The sequence below is a fragment of the Anser brachyrhynchus genome, assembly GCF_964034855.1.
Source record: "Anser brachyrhynchus genome assembly, chromosome: 2".
NCBI lineage: Eukaryota > Metazoa > Chordata > Aves > Anseriformes > Anatidae > Anser > Anser brachyrhynchus.
Window position 1 is genome coordinate 4,797,431 of NC_137695.1, and position 14,567 is coordinate 4,811,997.

The following is a 14,567-nucleotide window of genomic DNA, read 5'->3' on the forward strand; positions in this document are numbered from 1 at the left end:
TGTTTCCTTTAGTAAGAAAAGTTGTTTTTTTTTTTTTGGATAAATAAGAAGAACATTTGTGTATAAATAAATGGTGTTAGAGCAAAGACATTTTCAATGGAAGAAAGCTGAAGAAATTCAGGAGTTCATATAGAAAGGCAGCCAGCACAGCACAACACAATGCAATTGATTAAGGACTTCAGTCCTATTTCAACAGTGATTTAATTTCATTTGTGTGATTTTCGGTATTGGTCAGGTCCTGCCAGCTCATAAATGGGCAGATTGTATAATGCCCTGAATTCCATGAGGATATTCACGTACGTGAGACTGCCTCTGAGTTCAAAAGGTCTGGGCATAAATAAAATTTGCATCTCTGATGAGAACCAGAATGAGGTTCAAGCTAGTTATTAAACTACTTTAAATATCCAAATAATGTAAGTGGGAATCAGTGTTAGATCATCTTCCTTTACCAGGGTAACTTTTGATCCACTGATAGGCAACAGTTGTTCAACTGCCCTTGTGGTTTGTCTGTTACATAAATGACAAATTAAAAAATCATATAAACAACTACTAAAAGAACTAAGCACTTAAACTTGGCTGTGAAGCCAGAACTTAAATAGAAAGTTAGATTTTCAGAGGTAGGATGAATTTCCTCTTCCTGTGGAATTCAAACCAAAATGAATTCAGAACTGAGAAAGAGTTTCAAATGGCTGTAAAAAAATGGTCACTTTTTTTCAAAAGAGCAATACTGTATCATTGGTCTTTGCTTCGGAAAAAGAGGTATTGCAATGACAGTCCTTTCAAAAATAGTATGGAATAATTTCCTCAGCTACATTCTTTGTATGCATGATATTATTATAGCAACAACTGCTGTCATATCACATACTTTCCATTAATTAATTTCCTTTTTCAGTGTGTGAAAGATGAATGAAAACAGAACACACACATATCACAGTCATGACTTTTCTAGTTTAAAACCACTTTGGTGCCATTCTCACAGTCTTTGATGCTATATTAAAAAAAATAAAAATCTTTTTCTCTATAAACAAGTTAAAGGATTTATACAATGAAATTTGCATGGACATGATTAACAAAAGTGAATAGAAATGAATCACCAGATTACTGGGGATTCAAGGTAATAAGAAATCAGATGCCCAAAAGGTTAGCATAAATATGAGCATTGAGAGAAAATTTGTACAGTGCTATAAGTAATACTGAAATCCTACTGAACAAAACAGTACTTTTGTTATGTTATAGAGTTTAATATAGTTGTCTCTGATATATCTTAAAATACAAACAGAACTTCCCTTGTGTTTTTTTTTTTTTTTGTGCCTTTTTTTTTTTTTTCCTAATGCTGGATTTCTGCTCAGATTTCTTTCTGCTAGTTACTCACTATTATTTTCATCTCTCCCGGTCAGGAGAGGGGTCTCAATGGCACTGAATTTGCAAATAAAATGCTTTCAGCCAAGTACCAATGTCACTGAACTGCACTTAGACACAAGCAGAATTTAAATTTTTGTTTTGTCTGAGATTGCAAACCATTATCTCATGCTTCCCAGAGAATAACGTGTTTCCTCTTAGGTCAACTCATTTGGGTCTAGTTTTGCAAAAACAGATCTCTTAGCACTCAAGAATGCAGCACTACTATGTACAGCTGCCTAACCAGGTCCAGAGGGCACAGGATTTAGCACTGACCTGTACTAATCCATACTGTTTTTAATTACCACGTTTCCTAACACAGGTCTGACCCACACCAATCAGTATTCTTTCAAGCAATGCCTAAACATAGCTCACAGAAGAGCATGCTACCATTTTCAAGAGGCAGTACACAGCAGGTCTGGCTCCCTCTTTGGTCCACCAAAACCATCCCAGGTGGCTCTGTGTTCTCAAACATACCACCATGCTACCAGGTCACGCACCAATACAGGAAGCATGCCCCTTATTTTCATCCCAAAGGATGCATCCTTTTACAGAGGAGGCATCAAATAGTTGACATTATTTCAAATCTTGAATAACCCCTTTTCAACAACAATAAAACCAACAACAAACCACAAAGAGGAAAAAAAAATTCTATTTTACAGTAACAACAGGAGACCTAGAAGGGATCTAAAGCTAAATGCTGCATAATATGAACACAACCAGGATACAATGAGAAGATTCAAGAAAACTGTTCCTAGATGTTTCATTTAGCAGTGCAGTTGTATCTATAGAGTTTCAATATAAAAGGAGGCAAAGCAAGGTGTAGTTAATTATCTTTTTATATTAGGAACAGCATTCCTACTGTAACTCCATTATCGTCAAGGAAGTCCATGACTTATTAGAGAAGTTGCTCATCCTTTATTTATTTTTTACTGCTCTTTGCTATGTAGAAAGGCCAGGATTTATATGTGGATTTAGCCAACATGGACAGGTGTATTGCAAAGAAGTGCAAAAGTTGCTCTGGCAATCACAAATGCAAGGACAGGATCTAACTTTTACTGTTGTTGCTTCTCCTGTGCATCTTTACATTCACTTGCCCCTCACCTCTCTTTCATTTTTATGGCCTCCATTAGTATACTGAGCTCCTCACCAACAATGAACTAAGCCACACAGTGAGACATAAAGCATAGATTTCTCACTTTATACATGGAAAAACTTAGGTTGATTAATTTGAAAGGATGATTTCCAAATCACCTGCCTAGGTGTTGCTATAATTATTCTGCCACAGTTCAAAGGAGCCAAAAGCAACTCATATATCTTTCTCCAGAATTAAACTCTGTCACATTAAGTAGTTAATAAGGAGACATCATGTCTTACCTGTTAGGAACTTAAATCAGACAGTTGGTGTTTAGCTCTGAGTGACTTTCACAGCATTATAAGGGGTATGGGATTCAATTTGCAGATTAAGAACCCTAAATTTAGTTGCCTACACACTCGGGTGTCAAAGCTCCCATGGTAATTGATGGAGACCTAGTCAGTAGTCAGGGGGCTCAGGTCAAGAGCTTAGAAAGCCTTGTAGGCAACTAAATGTTGGTGCCTGCATCTGGGAACTTAAGACACTTGGACTTTCACGCAGATACCTACATGTGGCTATGTACATTTGAGTGTCACAATCTGAGCTAAAATCAACCCAACTGGTCTCAGACAAAAACAATCAGGAAATGGTGATTTCTGAGTCTCAGTTACCACTTTTTCCACAAGACCTTCCTTTTGTCTTGAGCAAGAGAGAGGAACTTGGAATGCATTTAGGTCATGCATTACATCTGGATCATATTTGTTTGGGTATAGTCGGTGCCCATGGGATGTCTATTGTCTGCTCCTATCCAACAACCTTGTCTCCAGTTTCTGCTTTCAATACTCCTCTTTGTTCCACCACTCTTTGCTGATTCTTCTTGTCCCACGCCATCTTGCCTCCTCTCACTGAAATAGAGGTGTGGGAGGAGTAGGAGGAAAGAGGTTTGGCAGAAGGGATTCAGACTGACTTACAAATGCCAGGTCTGAGGAGGGTATCACATCAGGTAGCTACTTGGCATGGATATGGGAAGGCGAGCTGTGGGAAGGAGAGCTGTGGGAAGCACAGACGTTGAGCATGAGGAGTTGACTGAGGTGACAGAAACGTGAAATGCTGTCTGGGGTTATGGTTGGAAGCCCTCAGGTTGGTACATGTATCTAATGAATGGTAAAAGGGTGACCAGGAACACTGCTCATGAATTTACAAATCCTGTTTAGCTGCCAGTAACAAAAGGCCTCATTGTCCTCACCTGGTACCCTATGGCCTTGATATCCGAGTTCTTTCTGAAACAAAACAGGAAGAGACACCTGTAGTCCTTAAATCTAGGTACACCATCCCATCTGGCCTCAACTGATGCTTTAGAAGGATTTGGGCCTCCTCTAAGTACTGTATCACATCTGCTAGCATCATTAGATGTCTTGGATACTTTAGAGTTTCAAATGGCCCTATGTGCCTATGTTTATGCATATATATATCATTCCCTACATTAAATTAGCATTCTTGATTCATTGTGGTCCCAACCACTTCTGAGTAGTCTTTCATCTGAAAAGATGTATAAATGAAAATACAGTTGACTATGGCAAAATTCATATATAGCTCACCTGGCACCACTTTTTGTAACATTATTGATTTCTGGAAAGTCTAAAAGATTTTGGTTCTACACCCGTTCCTGGAAGAACCATGCCCTGGATGCAAAGTGCTTTGATTTCTCAAGGCACAAGGAAATTCCTGTGTTGACATGGAAAGCGCTGACATCAAAGATTGATGTAGGGTGTTTTCTGGTTAAGTGGGGTATTTTTGCAGGTGGAGGTTATTCACAAGTTCCCTCCTTAAGGTTTCTCAAAACACTGTCAGGACATTTATTGCAATTTCCATTTCAGCAGATGGTTACTGTTCCAGGAAAATTTATTGTACAAGTAAAGCCATACAGTTAGAATACTTAGGAAGGGGGAAGTCATCTGTCATGACAGAAAAATAGGACAGGAAGAAAATATGTTTCATTATAAACATACTATACAGTACTTTCTCTAAATATTTGTACATTCTTATCTGATCTTCATATATTGCAGAAAACAGAATTTACACAGAATGGCTGAACATGCAGAGAAAGCAGCTCTTTTCACAATAATGCATGTGCATTCCACTATTTCCTATTTATACTACCCTACAGAGAGGTCAAATAAACAAAGGGGCTTAAAATATAAACATTGGTCGTCAGTAGCTTTAAGGTTACTACGCTGGGAAACCTTATGTTCACTGCCTGATTAAAACAGCTTTTCTTCTGGACATATATGTTTTCTGCAGAGTAATTTACAGTGTCAGGAGGATGCCTAGAAGTCGCAATGCAATCCTGTGGTCTTGCGATGTTAGGGCATACACAGACATACAAGACATTCTTGGTATAGTGAGTAAGGTCTGGAGAATAAATAAGAGAAAAATCAGACTGTGTTACTATTTGCAAAAAGGTAAAAAAGGCCATTATAGGCAATGAAGCCTGCCACTGTTTTAGGGCAAAATTACAAAGACAGAATTATTAAAAACAATTGTAAAGATGCAAAGGAAAGGAACATAATCAATACCAGGCAACATATTTCTCTGGAAAAAGACCTTGTCAAGATTTAATATAAATTCTGCCATGCTTGTAAGTCTGGTTGACAAAGGTAACAGAGCTTCTACATGTAACTTGTCCAAACTTCCTTTTTAGTTAAGCACTGCATCTGATTTGAATAGCACATTAATTCATAAACAGATGGCTCATTTATATATGAGGCAAAAAAGGTAAATGAAAAAAACTTCTTATTGAAAGGGTCATTTCTAATAAATTTATACATGAATCTGCTTTTGTGCTGGCGAATTTTTAACTAGTAGTGACAATTCAGGAGAAAACATCTTTGCTGGAAAAGTTTGTACATCAAAAAAAAAAAAGATGATAATGATGGGTCAAGCTACAAGACAGTATGAACTAGGCTTACATCAACAGAATGTTCCCTCAGAGGTGATGAAGGAATATTTATCTCCAGCTACAAAACCAGACTTAGTATAATAAACTTGTAGCTCAAATATTCAGACTGTGCTCAGAGATTTTTTCAGCATGATACCCCCACACTGAATTTTGAAGGAGCACAATACCATTCATGTGAACTGACCACTACAGTCACCAATTCAAAATGAACACATATCAGTAAAATAAGAGGGCTAAAACTCCAACAAATAAAGACGCTTCCAAGACACTACAGCTAAGAGACACTACGTAAAGCACTGAGATGGGTACCCAGCCTTCAGTATTCAATTAATTCACTTCAGCTAAGGTGAATATGTCCCCCCATTTTGCTTGTCCTATAAAGTATCTGCTCCTTCTGGGTTTGGCCTTCAACTTTTAGGGCATTTATTTTTAAGGATGTGAAAAGTTCCTGGCCTTACATTTCCTGTCAGATACCTTGGATTTGTAACAGTCCAAAACACTGCAACCTAACAGATTTCAGCAAGATAAATTATCTTCCAGAAAGCTAATGTCAAATGTTAAAATGGAAGAAGACAAGAGCTTACACTGAAGATCGGGCTAGTTCTCATATCTCATTTTGCTGTGTAGAAAGGTGAACATAGATAACAGTCTATTGGTAAACATGCACTGCAGGGAGAGCTTTTATGTCCTGTTTCAGCAGTCTGGGGGAGAATAACACACAGGTGGAAACAAATTCCTTGTGCTACTTGCAATCAAGTGATTGTTTTCAAGGGGTAGGTGATTTCTCGTGATTTCTTGTGCTGCTTCCAATGGTGTGAAGTTCTGCCAGCAAAAGAGGATGTACACTGTTCTTGCTTTAAATTTGAGAAGATCTAGAGTCCTGGTATGTACGCATGAACAAGACAAATTCTCAATGACTGAATGCATTTTAGGCAATGGGCTGGACACTTCCAGTTTTACGTCCTTTCCAAAAATAAAATTAAAAAAATGATATAGAAGCCATTTGCCATTTCCAGTAATTGCACGGTGCTCCTTCCTATGGAGTGCTGGAAAAATACTAAAAGGGCAAATGGCAGCACACACAGATGTTATGTCGAAGGCTCTGATGCCATAAATCCATTGGCATAAAACAAGAGTCACAATAGTTTCTAACATTTATTTTAGGCTCTTTTTTCCTGTCCAATCATTATGTTATAAAAGGTGTTATGCAACTCCAGATACTTGAAGGTTTTCACTGCTGAGTGATTTGGCAACTGCAATTTCTCTCTCTCTCTCTGTTTCTCTGTCTTTGTACATGGGCTAATTAAATCCACAGTCCCCAAATACGACCCCATTTTGTTTGACAGCCATTCTTCTGATTGCTAGTTGCAGGAATCAAATAAAGATGTATTCCCAGCTGGCAGCTGAGCACACTCCAAGCAGGGTTGTGGTTAGTCTCTCAGGGAAGGTGCCGACTGCACTATTCTTACTGGGCTTCCTGTCTACAAAGCCACACCGAAGCATTGACGAAAGCTTGGGATGATGCCATGTGCTTCTTCGTGTGCCTTAAGGACAATGCCTGGTGCTACGCACAGACCACAAACAGACAAAGATGGAAGGAAATATGCAAAGGTAATTTACTATTAGACTGCTCCGGCTCTGCGTTTTTTTTTTCTGTTTTCTTATCTGAAACATTGCAGTCTGACTAAACTCGCATTTCCTAGAAATGCCACCATTGCTCAGTACATCCATTTCCTCTTTCGGTGGGAGAAATTTAATTAATTCTTCAGGCATTGCTCATACACACTGCATGTCACTGAGTACACCGATATATACTAAATACCAACTGAAATTAGTTGGTGTTTTCTGACAGATTTAAAACAGTCTCTAGTATATTAAAATACGGTGATCTGAATTCAGCCCTCACGTCATAGAATCACATATCAGTGTGAGAAGTACCTTCAGGAACTGCTCAACCTCTCACAGGACCAAAACTTAATTACTTAACAAAATGCCAGATGTCATTTTAGACAAAGCCATCTCATCTGACATTCCAATTTTATAAGTAGCAGTGAAATATTACAGCCCACTGGGCAGCCAGAACAGATTTAAAAATATTGATTATGCCCAGAAAAGCTATTTTTCCACTAAAATGCCCAGTAGGAAAGGCCGGAGTCCGTCATAACTGTTGGGTAAAGAATGTACAGTAAATAACTTTGCTGGAACTAATTTTTTCTTGGGTTGGAATTTCAATTTAATTTAAACAATACCAATAAAATTGGAATGTTGATTAGTATTAAGAAATCTTACATTTATATATTATCGTTCATTAAGCACTGTATTTTTCCTGTTTTAGTGACAACCCATATTTAAAAAAAGGGGGCTGCTTTGACTTTCTTATGTCTGTCATGAGTTCACAATCACTGAATAGCTGAAGTTGGAGGGGACCTCTAGACCTCCCTCAGCCCAACCCCTCTGCTCAGAGCACGTTCAGCCAGGGCACTTTGCTCAGGGCCCTCTCCAGTCATGTTCTGAGTATCTCCAAGGATGGAGACACCACAACCTCCCTAGAAAATCTGTCCCAGCATTTCCAGTCTCAGAGGATATTTTTTTTCCTTTAAGTTTAAATGTAATTTCCTATATTTCAATTGGTTTACATTGCCTCCTGTCCTGTTACAGGGCAACACTGAGAAAAGTCTGACCCTGTCATCTTTACTCCCTCCCAAACCCCATCAGACATTTCTTACATTAGTAAGATCTCTGTAAGCTTCCCCTTTTCCAGGGTGAACAGCCTCTCATATGTCAAACACTCCATTCCATAAATCATCTTTGTGCTCCTGTGCTGGACTCAGTCCAGTAAGTCCACGTCTCTCTTGTACTGGGTAGCTCAGCACTGGACTCACCACTCCAAGATGCATCCCAGCAGGACTGAGCAGTGGGGAAAGATCACTTCCTCAATCTGATGGCAATGTTTTTGTAAAGATAACTGAGGATGCTGCTGGCCTTCTGTGCCGCAAAGGCACATTGCTGGCTTGTGGTCAATTTGGTGCCCACCAGGACTCCTGGGTCCTTTTCTGCAGAGTTGGTCAGCCCCCAGCCTGTGTTGCTGCATTGGGTTGTTTTTCCATAAATGCAGGGTTTTTCATTTGCCTTTATTGAACCTCATGAGATACCTGCCAGCACATTCTCCATACCATCAAATTCTCTCTGAATGGCAGCATAACCTTTTAGTCTGCCAGTCACTCCCAAATTTGTACCACCTGTAAACTTGCTGAGGATGTATTCGGACCCATTATCCAGGTCATTAATGAGAATCTTGAACGGTATTGACATCAGTATCAACTGCTTGTGGAACACGAACGCTGACTGGCTGCCAGCTGGACTTCATCCCGCTAATCACAACCATCTGAATCAGCAGTTTTGACTCTTCTCAGCCCATCTCAGTGTTCACATATCTAGCCCACGCTTCATCAGTTTGTCTGCAAGGATGTTACAGGAGACAGCACTGAAAGCCTTAGTAAAGTTGAGATTAACAACGCCAATTGGTCTGTCCTCACCCACTAAGCTAGTCATCCCATCAGAGAAAGCTATCAGCTTGGTTAAGCATGATTTCCTCTTCACAAATCTGTGCTGACTTCCCAGTCACCTTCCTATCTTTAATATTCTTGGAAATGACTTCCAGGAGGATTGGCTTCGTCACCATCCCAGGGATTAACATGAAGCCAATCAGCGTGTTGTTCTCCAGTCACTCCTTCTTGCCCTTCTTGCAGATAGGAGTGACGATGTATTTCTTCCAGTCTTCAGGAACCTTTCCCAATTGCCACAACCTTTCAGTGATGATCCAGGCTGCTGTCTCACTGACATTAGCCAGCTCCCTCAGCACTTGCAGATACATCCCATCAGGTTCCATGGACTTGTGGATACACAATCTATTTAAATCTTTCCTTACCTGATCTTCCACTTTTGTTTAAAAACAAAATATTGTTTTTAAAGTCTCATTTATCTAAAAGAATACAAAGAAATTATGTGTATTCTTAAAGGACTTAGAGGAATTATTTGAAGGACATTTTTTTTTTTAATTTTATTTTTTCTCTCTAAATATCTCCTATTTTCCCTCTAAATATCTCCTATATTTTCCCTCTAAATATCTCCTAGCTCCACAAAAATGAATTTTCAGGGACTTTTTACTGGAATAAAAAAAAGGGATAAGCCACAGATTATTATCACCTCTGAATAAGAATGTTCTGTACTACAATGAATTCACCTGTACCAGTCTCTTTTCAGGATAAAGAAAGTCAGAAAGCCACAGGTGGTTCAAAAGAAAAAGTAAAGTAATTCACTCCTTCCTGTCAGTCCTACATAGAAATGCAGGGAGTAGAAGGGAGGTACCTTTTCTACAAGTAAATAGGAAAACATATCACCTTACCACAGAAGATTAGACTGTATTCACGATGCTATAAGGCCGTTTTGAGGAAAAACATAGTAAAATACAAAGGAGATATTTTGCATGCAATGAGCTTGAAACTTAAAGTAAGTAAGCATATGTTTGTGGTACGCTGAAGTGACAAATGTGCTAATGGGATTTTGTAATGCTGAGAATCATGTCATGAGCAGAGGGTGACTATTCTTATCCCTGCTGAGAGGCACAGTACTGCTATAAAGTTATAGAAGCCTTTAAGTACATGGAATAAATAAATATAAAACAAATCAATAAAACCTAACAGAAAAACAACAGCAACATTTCAGAGCAGGAAAGATAAAAATACAAGCAGATGATACAAGCTTTAGGAAAAAAAATGGCTAAGGGAGCATGAAAAATATTTGGAAGTACTTTAAAAGAGGTTAATATCTGTAGAAAGGAACAGAAAGATCAGTAAAAAAATCAACTTCAGCTATGGATAGCAGGACAGAAAAAAACAAATGCAGGGAAAAACTCTCAAGATTAAGGGCTACTAAACATTGGAATATATTCTCAGGGGAGAGGTGTTACTTGAGTCATTTAAGACTGGACTAGACAAAGCCCTGGAAAAAAGTATTGCATCAAATTATATATATGCAGTAATGAATAATCTGCCATAGAAACAAATGACCTTAAAAGGTCTTTTCCATCTGTAATTTCTAAGGCTCTATGAAATATGAGTAATGTTCCACTAAAGAACTTGGTATCTATGGCAATTCACTAACCCTACTCTATTTGTGTTAGAATGCAGAGCACTGCTAGAAAAAGGTTTATTACCAAACAATGAGCGATTTTTGGGGAACCACTAAGGAGTGCACAGCTAAAGCAAACTTGGTTGAGAAACTAGTTCAGGAAGACAAATTCTGGCTCTGAACTCACTGGCACTTGCTCTCCTGGTGCTAGAGATGAAGTGCATCAGAGATACTTAGGTTTTGGTTGGAAAAGACATCTGAAGCCAAGCCACACTCTCATAAAACAGTCCCTACCGTCTGAAATATCCATCTGCACTGGCAGACTTCTGAAAGGAAACCACTAGTTCACATTCAGTTTGTAGCCAAGACTGATGGCAAGGCAAAGGAGGGTACGGCAGAAGTAATTAGAAGAACCGGATAAGTAGGGCGATTATTCACAATGAAAGGATGAGTGGAGAATCAATTATCCTCCTTACTCCTGAAAGTGTATTATAGATCTTTCCCTTTGGACAATGGGATCCACTGCTATACACTTTTGATTGCTAATGGCAGGAGGAAATTTTTGTTCTGACGTTAAGATATTGTCATTTATTTTTGCCTTTCTGATAGCCATTCCATTTCTGTTTCTATGAAATTAACAACGTATCCTTAACTTCAGGTCCTGATTGCTAATTCATTTTGTTCCCCTTGGTCTTTGATTCCAGTTTTACAATATTTTTTTCTTCTTTCATTACTGTGACTCTAGTTTCTATGCTATTTTTCTCAGTGTTGTGGAAGGGAGGGTGGTTTGCTTTATACATAACAACAAGAAGTTCAAACATCTCCATATGCAGTTCTTCTTCTTAACTACTAGAATTGAACCTGAGATCTACAGATAGTATCTGCCCATCTAACAACATAAGGTGTTGCCAGTAGCATCCATTAAGAACACAGCTGGACAGCTCAGACCTACTCATTTAGAAACTGTTCAGCTAAGTGGGACGGTTCCCACATCACCACCAAGCCTTACATTTGTAGAATTAAGGGGAATAGAAAATTAGGAGAGTGCTGCAACTTCAGAGGCTGCATGAACAACAGCAGTAGAACTTCTGTAGCTGAGACAAAAGAATTGTTTCTCAACTGCTGTGAAGTGCTTTTACTTTCTTTTAACCAATTTTGTTTGCTCAAGCTGTGAAACACAGGGAAATCTTCTAACACCATTCAACCTTCCCAAACAACTCATTATTCATCAAGCTTTTTTTTTTTTTTTTTTTTTTTTTTTCCCTTCTGTAAAAGCAGTAGAGTGATTTCAACCCAAGGTCAGGTATCAAATTCAACAGCTGTTCTTTTTTCACACTTCCCAAAGATCTCAATTTCCATTCCACTGCGTACGCTGATTTTTAATTCTGTGCACTCAGTTTAAGGGTACATATTTCCTTCCCTTAGGGGATTCAGCATTAAGCAGAAGACATTACAGGTGGCAGATTCTTTCCTCACTGCCATTCAAGGTTCTGCCCTGGTTAAAAAAACTAGGTGAGGTCTTTAATACGTTGCTGCCTTTGATCTGAATATGTTCCTTCAACATCATCTGTCCCAAATTCCTGTGGAACTTGAAGAATCGTACATACCTACAGGTATGGTGAATTTTTAGATGGAATCTTGGATTTTTTGCCTACGTTGTGTATTTTTCCAAAATATTTTTTTATTCCCATGAAAACCTCAGAATCAAAAATAAAAAAGAGGCCAGTCATCCAAATTTTAGTTGTGCCTTGCACACAACTAACACTTTTGAGGAACAAGTACTCAATGACCTGGACAGCAATAAGAAATACTGCTTTGAGAATGAGGATAAACAGCTTCAAAATGATCTGAAAGGATAGATGGGGTTTCAAATTCTCCTCTGAAGTGGAACAGAGATAAAATGTCATTTTTAATTTGTTAAGAAGGGCCATAGAGGAATCATTGATATAATTGTGTATACACGTCAGAATTTAGTTTGGTGTCAATATACAAATATTGGGTTATAGATTTGTCTCTATGTTATTGGAGAAATATTTTTAATGTCCTTAAAATGGAAGGTTCTTCAATCAAATAATAGGAGTGCTGTACACATGATAATAGTTTATAAGAGGAAAACTCAGTATACCCTTGCGTGATCAAGTCACATGGGAGAGTACCACAAACTGATTCTGATTCACTTTTAATCACTTCTCCATTAAAGCAAACCTTTACTTCTCCTTATTTAATTCATGTATTTTTGTAGTTTAGGCAGAAAAGAAAAAATGTACTGTGGCCACCGAAGCATTATATCTAAGATATTAAAAGCTAAAGCCTTGGAATATGAAAAGTGAGACATCCGACTCATGATGAAAATAAGTTTGAAACTCATATTGAAATACTGTCCTCACAATAACCTCCAGTGCCTACAGCTTCCAGGGACCAGCACAGTTACCATCATCACCACCACAACATACACAGTACAATAAACAAAGCTGGATGAATCGAGAAATTAAATTAGCTGCTGTTTGTTAATAGGTGAGGACACATGAAGATTTGCTGCCACCTACATACTGCTCTTTTCTGGGTTAATTAAAAATAAGGAATTCTAAAATAAAGGCATTTACAACACTTACACCTGAGTTGGTATGCAAACTAATAATATGTACAGCATATTATTAAGTATTGTTAGGTATTATTAAGTATTGCTAAATATTATAACAGTAAAACAGACTGTCTTTATGGAATAACTCCTTCTGACATGAAACAGAATCCAGTAATGTCACAGAGAACTATCATTGACCCAACTGCACAAAAGCTTCTGTTCTCCTGTAAAACAAGGAAGAAAATAAACCCTTTGCTTTCAATGATTTGCAGTCATTATTCCCCCTTTAATGTGGAGGGATTCAGACATTATACTGTGATGCACAATGCAGATAAATGAAGATGAAAGTGAACAAATTGTTCTTCACATCTATCTTTCTGTAATTAAAGGAGTGTGGTGCACTTGCTATATAACAACAATGTTCCCACAAAGAGATCAACATTAAATCCAGACTATATTTGAAAAAGTATCAAGTACTTTCCTTTAGGAAGTCAGTATTTTATCACAGCTATAAGTAATTAGGTAATATCTGAAGTTAAACACTGACCTTTTAAATGGTCATTATAGTTACCTGAATTTGAAAGCAGATGCATTCAGCAGTAGCAGTTCAAAATACAAGCGAAGACTGTATCCGCATCTTTAGTCCCCAACTGATTTCACTAACTTTCTTCCTTTTTTTTTTTTTCTTTTCTTTAAAGAAACAAGGAGTTGCAGCAATAGCAATGCAAGCAAATAATTTCTTATATTTTTTCATACCTGTGGAAGGTATGTTGGTAGTGCTTAGTGCCTCCTCACTGACAAGACAGCAAAATTTTATCTCTTAGAACAAAGAAGGAACGTCCAAATCTTATTTAAGACAAATGTGAACTATGGTACTCGGAGGGCTAATTTCATGTTGATACTGTAAGACTGAAATACAGAGTCACAAATCTGGCCTCTCAGCACAGTTGCCCACCTCACCCCACATTTCATGCAGTAGCTAAGAATTAGATAGTTGATGGAATAACAAGCACGATGCTATGTCCATCATTTCTTTCATTAAAATGTGTGAGTCAAAATACTGTGGGATCTGTATTTCTCCAGGGTATTTTTATAGCTAGGTATATCTGCCCACTCAGTTTGTAAGCATTTATTCAATAACATTCAGCTTGTCTTTTGAAGCATGGCAGCATTTTTGCTTTGGTGTTTTTGTCTCATATGTAGACAATGGATGCCTGCAGCCTGTGTGCAACAATAGCACATTTTGCATATAACAAAAGATGAAGAGGTATATCAAAATGGAAGGAAAAATAAGATTTGTAGGTCTTTACTTTGCTATGGGAAACAAAAACAGAATTTCAGATCCCTGGGAATGAACTAGCTGGGTTTAATCCTAAACAGATTTTCAGCTACTCATCTAAACAGTTAGATTAGCACTTATGTCA

General features: G+C 38.0%; 1 protein-coding gene across 5 annotated transcripts in view; it reads right to left on the reverse strand.

Moving 5' to 3' along the window:
* MINDY4 (MINDY lysine 48 deubiquitinase 4) overlaps positions 1-14,567 on the reverse strand; it is an 84,976-nt gene that overhangs the window by 56,061 nt on the left and 14,348 nt on the right. The gene's annotated exons all lie outside the window — the stretch shown is intronic.